The sequence below is a fragment of the Limulus polyphemus genome, unplaced genomic scaffold, assembly GCF_000517525.1.
Source record: "Limulus polyphemus unplaced genomic scaffold, Limulus_polyphemus-2.1.2 Scaffold540, whole genome shotgun sequence".
Classification (NCBI taxonomy): domain Eukaryota; kingdom Metazoa; phylum Arthropoda; class Merostomata; order Xiphosura; family Limulidae; genus Limulus; species Limulus polyphemus.
Window position 1 is genome coordinate 310,093 of NW_013666150.1, and position 8,270 is coordinate 318,362.

Below are 8,270 nucleotides of genomic sequence, written 5' to 3' on the forward strand. Positions count from 1 at the left end.
AAACAAAATCTGGCAAAGGATAAATTAAGTTAGAAGTCTGTCAGGAAATAATAAAGGAACAACACCAAGAAATGTATTAAAAATACACAAACAATACATACTACCAGTTATATAATATGCTTGTCCAGCCTGAATTAATGTTGCATCTGCGAAAATGAAACTAAACTACAAAAACAACAAAATGCTATACTCATTAGCGCATGCAATGTTTCTCGTTCAACAAATTCCCACTTTTTACACAAATACGCAAACATACAACCACTCCACGACAGACTTCTAAGCAGATCATTCACCTACTTCAAGAAAAATTTACATAAAAACGAAATGTTACGCGCACTGTATCGGTACATCATACATGATGGAAATGAGCCGAAGTACCTCTCATCCATAAATATGTACTACAAGTTCAGTAATATGCCACCTACCTAATATATCATTTTGTAGTTGATAATATAGTGTATTAAAAAGGTTATTTATGTACATACACATAGAATAAGCCACAATATGAATGGTATTGGAATATATGTACTACAAATTAGCAACTATAACTCGGTGTAAATGATGAACGTTCAAACATAAATGGGCACGGGCCTGATAGGGGAATCGAATTCGTATGATGAACATTCGTGAAAGCAATACCCTCTTTTATGTCGTGTTCAACATTTGACAGTGTACAAATGTTGAGAAATTAAAACCACACCTATGCTGAGGGAGAAATTACACCCATGATGAGGGAGGAAGAGATCAAAATTGCACCTGACCCTCCCAGGTCCAAACAAGGACCTAAATCCCGATAAAGCAGAATCAGCAGTTTCTAACGCCTGACGTATTCCAGATACTTTTTTTTTCTTTCTTAAAAGCTAGAATACATGAAAATACAATTGTAAGAACATGCCTCTTTCAAGTTGTATGGCATTTCAGATAAAACAGCTGCATAACACATTTTTCCTATTTTTTTCTTTTTAGCACGTGTCTTCCCTCTACGATAAGAACACGGTTTCAGTTTCTTTGGTTTTATTCGTGAAAAAGCTCCCACCGGTCAGAGCATTAATAAAAGAAAAAAAAAATGTTTTTAGCAAAGACAAATTTTTGGCAGTTTTCGAACTGGGAAAATCGTCTCTTAACAAGTGTTTTCCACATATTATCACTAGTTGTAAACTAAATTTCGGTCTACTGTACGCCTCGACCAGAACATCCATTTTATTGACTTGTCTTGAACCATAGTTTTCTGAATAGTTATAAACTATTTACATTTGTGTCCTTTGTACGACTGTATTAGAGCATTCTGTTTGTGAACTTGTCAACTTTTGTAAGAATTAAAATCAGAAATATATTCGACATGGTAGTGAATATTAAAGACGTCCAGTTCTCAAGTTAAAGGCTCCTTTCACACATGTGTAATATTTTAGCTCTATTCAATGCGTTAAGTGTACAATTAGTCAAGGGTAAGAGCGTAAAGCAATCAAAAATGTTATGATGCAAAGCGAGCGCTGGGTCGTAGAATTTGGATTTAGTGCTATGCTGTAGCTTTCACAGTTATTTACAATATATCAAGTTTCTCGCTGTACAGCTGACGTAGAGTTGTTTACATTTGCAGATGTTCATTTACTGTCCTTTGAAAGACTAGCATAGCTAGACAAACGAATAAATACACCAAAAAAACACTGGTTTTGTACACGTGGGTGCTGTGATACGTTGATCGTGTTTTGATGTTAAAAATCGATGCTCTTTGTCACAGCTGCATGTTATGAAACACTGCACCGAAATGAATCCGCAGTTTATTGAGTTTTAAAGAAATTGGTACTTCTCGCATTTTTTCGACATTGATAAATAACCAACGTTCATAACTGATAAACGTTTTTATACATTTCGGGCATCTTTGACAAGGCTAGCTCTTTTGCCTTTAATGAAAAAAAAAAAAAGGTCAGTTAATCTTTTGAAACCGCTCGTGTTATAGGATTTCGTATTTGTGTCTTTAATTTTTGAACTTACGTGTTTTCTTCATATCACGAATGAATGGATAAAAGGTAATTTTTTTAGTATTTTAAATTTTGCCCCATTGTTGGTCAAAGATCAGCGGCGTAATTACAAAAAGAACTCCCCCCCCTCATCATAAAAGTAATTGGGCCCTTTATATTTATCCCCCCCCCCACAGTGGTACAGCGGTATGTCTGCTGACTTACAACGCTACCCCCCCCCCCCCCCCCCGCAATTGCAGGGTCATACTTACGCCACTGCCAAAGATGTTATGCGTATAAGATAAGATTACTGATGATGATCTTGTACTGGTCTTAACCTCGAATCCTTCAGAACTGGAAATTAAACGCCGAATACCTATTAAACTGTATGGAGCTAGTAATTCTCATCCTGTTAAATTAACGTCATTTAACAACATCAAAACTTACAGGTCATCCTGTTATAACATTTGAGGACTTCAAAAAAAAAATCTGTGGAAAGTCATTCCTTTTTCGATATTTCTAAAACAAGTCTCTAACATAAATTGGAAGAGATAAAAATGTTTATCCCATCCTTTTCCGGAAGTGACGTGTATTTTTAAGTACTTAGCAGAAACACAATATAATGATTTATGTTCAATATCGGCCTTGGGGCTTCTTATTGTGAGAAAAGTGTACTCAATACTGAAACGTATGTAAGTTCATATACAAAACGCAAACCTGCTCTGATTATACAGTTATTGATGTCTTCAAATAATTTATCCTTTGTTGTTTGCAAATGTCCATTGTGCATATTCTAACGTAATTAAGTCAGAATTAAAAGCCCGACATCTAGTAAAAAGAAACTTCTGAAATAATGTTGTTGTTTTTTTTTGAAAATAATTATGTAATCTTTCCTTTTGGTTGCAGTAACAAATGTGAAGCTGGCGGAAAAGTGTTTACTTTGAGTGCTTTCGTGTTAACAATTTTAATGGAACGTTTTTTATGCCATACTTCAATTACGTGAAAATGAATATTTAAATGACCCTTTTGTGTAGTAACTTTTCGTTGTTTATTTCATTAAGAAGGTTTTGCGGTCAAAAGGACTTGTCAACGGAAAGTTCTGTGCTGCAACTGTAAACAAGTTTATCGAGAACCGGTAGCAGGCGAGTAGCAATAATTTTTACCAACCAGCTGTGACCCTGTGGCTCAGCAGGACGCTCGAGGATTTACAAAGCTAAAATTCGTGTTTCAATTCCCCCATTGAGCATCTTTTGTTTAATCACAAACAAGTGTTAGGTTCAATTAACTAGAGCTGTAATGAAGGGTTGACACTAGCCCCCCCCCCACACTGGAAAATGAGAAACATGATTCTTTCTTTATTCATTCAGCATACGTGTATACATTTTTTTATTCACAATTTCACACGACTTTGACCCCCCCCCCCCCGAATAATTTCTGCGGATGCCCCTAGTCATATATACGTGTTTTTTCTTTCTTCATCTTTTAATAAAACAATTTTGGTTTAAGTCATGGGCATTATACAAATCAAAAGATCGAATTTTCTATGTGAGTGACATTTAATGTGTGATTACTATTCAAACAGTGGCCAACGATTTGTATTAGCAAGTGTGGCACTGCTTGAATGCCGCCTAAAGAACCTTCGAATATTTAGAACTATCTTCGAATTCTTCCAATACAGCTTTAAAGCCAAACAGCTGTAAAGATCAACTGAGCTTATGTAAACTAGCAGAAACTCCGCCCTACGGGTTGCTGTTTGTGCTAGTAATTACAAATCATAGTATTCATACCTAATTCTTAAAAAAACAAAAAATGTAAAAATAAGTGAACATTTTCTAAAAAAAAAAATATTTTTCTGGGAAATACTGCACGGAAAAGTGTTCGGATTGTGCTCTTTAGTCGTACGCCACTTATTGCATCAAAATGATTCAATGTACAGGGCTCAAAAGTTCACAAGTTTTAAAGACTTTTCTGTAGTTTTAGTTACACACACAGATACTGACATACACGCTACGTCCGTTACAGTAAGAAGATGTTAAGTCATGTTTACTGTATATACGAACACGACTCCATATTTATAGAACGCTGTACTTCGTATGAGACCATAAATAAAACAATGCGTTTATTTTACCAAACTTTAGATTTTTGTAAATTAACTCGTTAAAATAAGATTAAGCACACAGTCTTAAAATAACAAAAGCAAAGAGGGTTTATAACAAGCAAATCTTTTGGTACCATAAACTAACGTTTACTGTAGTGTTAGCGTGTCGGGCTAAGCTCTTAAAAACCTCATTTATTTCAAGGAAAGTTAATCTTTTGGTTAGACAAGTTCAGAATATCGAATGGCATCCAAACTAAGGATTTTCTGGATGTTTTGGTGTTTAATCTGTTCTAGCTCACATGCCATTCATTGCATCTGGAGGCATGAATAAAATATACTATTATCAAAAATTGTATATTGCTTTCGAATAATTATTCTATAAAGTTATATTTGCAGTTATTAATAATCCACAAACATGTACCAGATTTCAACATATTTTCTTAGTCCTTCTTCGATTAATAAATAACTTTAACATACTACGATGTGAAAACTTTTATATTTTATTGGATGAATAATTATATGAAATCACTAATAATTTCCACAAGTAAGCTTACCGAAGTTGACTTCTAGGAATAAAAAAAACAGGGAATACCTATCTTGAATGATGACATTTTAATAAACTTTCCCTCCACGAGCAGTCTTACCTGATTACATAACTTGGCTACATGGATGTGAATGATCTCATAAAATATTACTCTTGATTTGAACTCTAAGCCTAATGAATATTTAACATAGTTCTAGTATTTGTATGTTATGGCAAAGTTACTAAAGATATCTGCGCTGTCCCTAATTTTGAACTGCTGACCAAAGGAAAGCCAACCAACCAACAGCACCATACTACCAATCATTCACGCTTAGAGATTGTTTGCCACTCTTAATAACGCACTCATATTTTAAAGTGCGAGAAATATTTTGTGGTATCACGTGATTAGAACACGACTCACCAGCTCTGAAATCCAAATATTTATCATATAGTCTAAAATGTATGTTTGCGATTTAAGCCAGTGAAGCTTTGCTTATTGCAGGTTGTTGGCGGAATGGTTCCTTGGGATACCACAGCTATAATAAGTACTTGTAACTGATTATTGAATAATTGGTTGTGTATTTGAACCACATTTGCCTGAATGTCATTGGCCAATTCTGAGGGGAGACTGGCAGAAGGAATAAGAGCTAGAGGCAGGCAGAGAATCTCTTGGGTCGATGGCATTAGGAAATGGATTAGAGATGAGAAGTTTGAATAAGGAGAAGTGGTTCTGGCCACAAGGAAAAAGAGAAAAACAGTTGTCAACCCTCAAGATTTTAGAGGACACAACGATCGATTAATTGATGTTGAATTCGTTAGTTTCATATTCGTACAATTCCATATTTATCCAGGTGAGTTTTAAACTTTGGCTTGGGTTTAATTTTACTATGTATAAAAGTATCAATTATTCATTGGAAATAGTAACTACATGTTAACTCGATAGTAGTATGACTGTGATAACGTATTTGAACACTTGTTATAATACATACTTTTATCATATATGTGTTATGTGTGTATAAAATACAATCAAGTTTCAGTCAAACTGGATATTATAGAAAAATTCAAATCTTTTCTTTCTTTCAAACTGTTCTTTATTTTACCGGTTTATTAGCATCACAAGCGATTCTCCAGTATAAAAACTATACAAATAAAAAACAACTAAAATCATTCTAGAAAAGTAATAAGATTTAATTGTAAAAGTTATACTTTAAATTAAAATAAGACATTTCAATTGGTGACGTTATTGCAATCATTCAGAGACATTCATAAGTGTGCGGTATGTCTGTAGACTTACAACGCTAGAAGCTGGGTTTAGATTCCCGTGGTGGGCAGAGTACAGATAGCCAATTGTATAGCTTTGTGCTTAACTTCAAACAAACAAACATTCATAAGTGCCAACAAAACACCTAACTAAAGGCTACAAGTTCTTCCATGATATTAAAGGTAGAACATCTGTCATATTTTGAGTAACAGTCATAGGCTTAAAACTGCATGTCTGGAAAGTTCTACATTTGTTATCGTGTTTGTAAGTTTTATTTCGATATTGATTATTAATTATTTAGTATTGTGTGTATATAATTTGACGACTAAAACTCCATAGAAGTTTAAATATGCAATACTAGGTGCCCGGGAGGTTACGTGCACTCACTTTAGGCCTATGCATTTATAGGGGAACAGGGGCTCACTTGAACATTTTCCCGACAAAAACTTTCTTTTCTTTTTATTATCAAGTTTAAACTTAAAGCGGTCCACAAAGGCTTTATATATTATTTGGAACATGGCCAGGTGGTTAGGGCGCTCAACTCGCAATCTGAGGGTCGCGGGTTCGAATCACTGTCACACCAAACATGCTTGCCCTTTCAGTTGTGATGGCATTATAATGTGACGGTCAATCCCACTATTCGTTGGTAAAAGAGTAGCCTAAGAGTTGGCGGTGGGTGGTGATGACTAGCTGCCTTCCATCTAGTCTTACACTGCTAAATTAGGGACGGCTAGCGCAGATAGCTCTCGTGTAGCTTTGAGCGAAATTCAAAACAAACAAACATTTGGAATATTGCCGTTACTTTTACAGTTTTACAAACGTCTTCTATATTGAGAGTGAATGCCCAGCGCTTGAACATGGGCTACAATGAAACAATTCTACGTTGGCAAAAAGTGAAACCGATCTTGTTCTTTCTGTGCTTCAAACACCATTAACATTCAGCGGCGGTCCTATATACCAACTTGTATTAGAAGCCTAATAGGCCTAGGGTAGTGTGTTAACGGGCCAATTTAAGCTTTAATTGACTATAATATTAGATATATTACATAGATTAGCTAGGACAATTGATTACAAAAGCCTGTTTATTTATATCTATAATATCCTATATTTGTTTAAAATTTCACATAGCCTTATTAGAGGCCCTGGACTAGGTCGCATAGACCCAGGCTCTATTATTAATATTAGGCTAGGCCTATGTAAATTTGCAGTTTAATTTTGCATTATTTACCAAAAACAGAGATACTATGCCATTGTTTTTCATTTGGTTAAAAACCTTGTTCTCGATTTAGGAGTGCGGGCGCTTTATATTGGTGTGCTCGTAAGGTATACTTAAAATACGCACCAAACCTGTGACGCGCGATTATTTTTACTAGGCGAAACAAGTTCAACTTACATAAATGGGCGGAGTTACAGTTACTACATACATGGTCACCGATAGCTGCTACGGACCCTGGGGAAGAATTTTTATATGCGCCCATCCCCTAACTAGATATATTTACCATAGCATATGTACCCTACTAACCTATTGTGTTTTAGGTTTAACAGTTGGATATAATATTTTAAGGATTTGTAAGAGCAGTATTGGTGTGGATTTATTAGTCGCTAATTTGTTTTAATTAAATACGGCAACTTATGAGTAATTATGAAGCTTTAGGCGTATTTTATGACAGAAGGTATGTTTAATTGGTATTTTTTCATGTGTGTTTTTTTATTTGCTGTATACATATTAAGCAAATTGAATATATTGTTACGACAGCGGAAGTCACGTGACGCTGGTAGCACGTGATGAGTTTCTAGATGATTCATGAAGAGACGAGATGTACGCTTTTATAATATATAAGACCACCGAGAAGTGACGGCAACAATGGAATTGAATTGCAGACAGAGATAGAGACGGACAATTGAGTCAAGCGCGTGAACCGTTCGTTGTGAATTATAGCGTATGTTTAAGTTAAACTGACTGTGGGAATTAAGTGTATTGCAAAGTTGTATTGAGAAAGAATAAACTAGTTTTATTTAAGGAAGGACTTGTATTGCTGAAGTTTTTCGGAAAGAATTTCTACGGAAAATTAACAAACGAACACAAAGACGTAACAATATGTCCAAGTCACTGTTAATAACACTTGAACAAGCTACTCAGACGAAAATGGGTTAAAATTGTTTAAGGAATCAATGATTAATTCTATCACCATACAATTCACAAATACATGAACACCAAAACACACTGCTTCCTATAAGGAAATCACAAAACTCGCTGATTAAAGAATTTTATTAAATAAATGAATAAAATCAATAAAAGGGGGAAAAAATGCTCATACAGAGTTTCATGTTTCTTTAATAGGTTGAATGTATGAAACATTTACCAACATTTTGTCACAGCAACTATAGGGCTTTTAAAACTTTAATTTGCACTTCAAAAATTGTTTTTAA

At 34.7% G+C, this 8,270-nt stretch overlaps 1 long non-coding RNA gene across 1 annotated transcript in view; it reads left to right on the forward strand.

The window, feature by feature from the left end:
• LOC111085664 overlaps window positions 1–5,470 on the forward strand; it is a 28,532-nt gene extending 23,062 nt beyond the window's left edge. The window contains exon 4 of the long non-coding RNA XR_002610478.1: window positions 5,082–5,470. This is a non-coding gene — a long non-coding RNA (uncharacterized LOC111085664). The remainder of the gene's footprint in view (window positions 1–5,081) is intronic.
• Window positions 5,471–8,270: the final 2,800 nt, after the last annotated feature.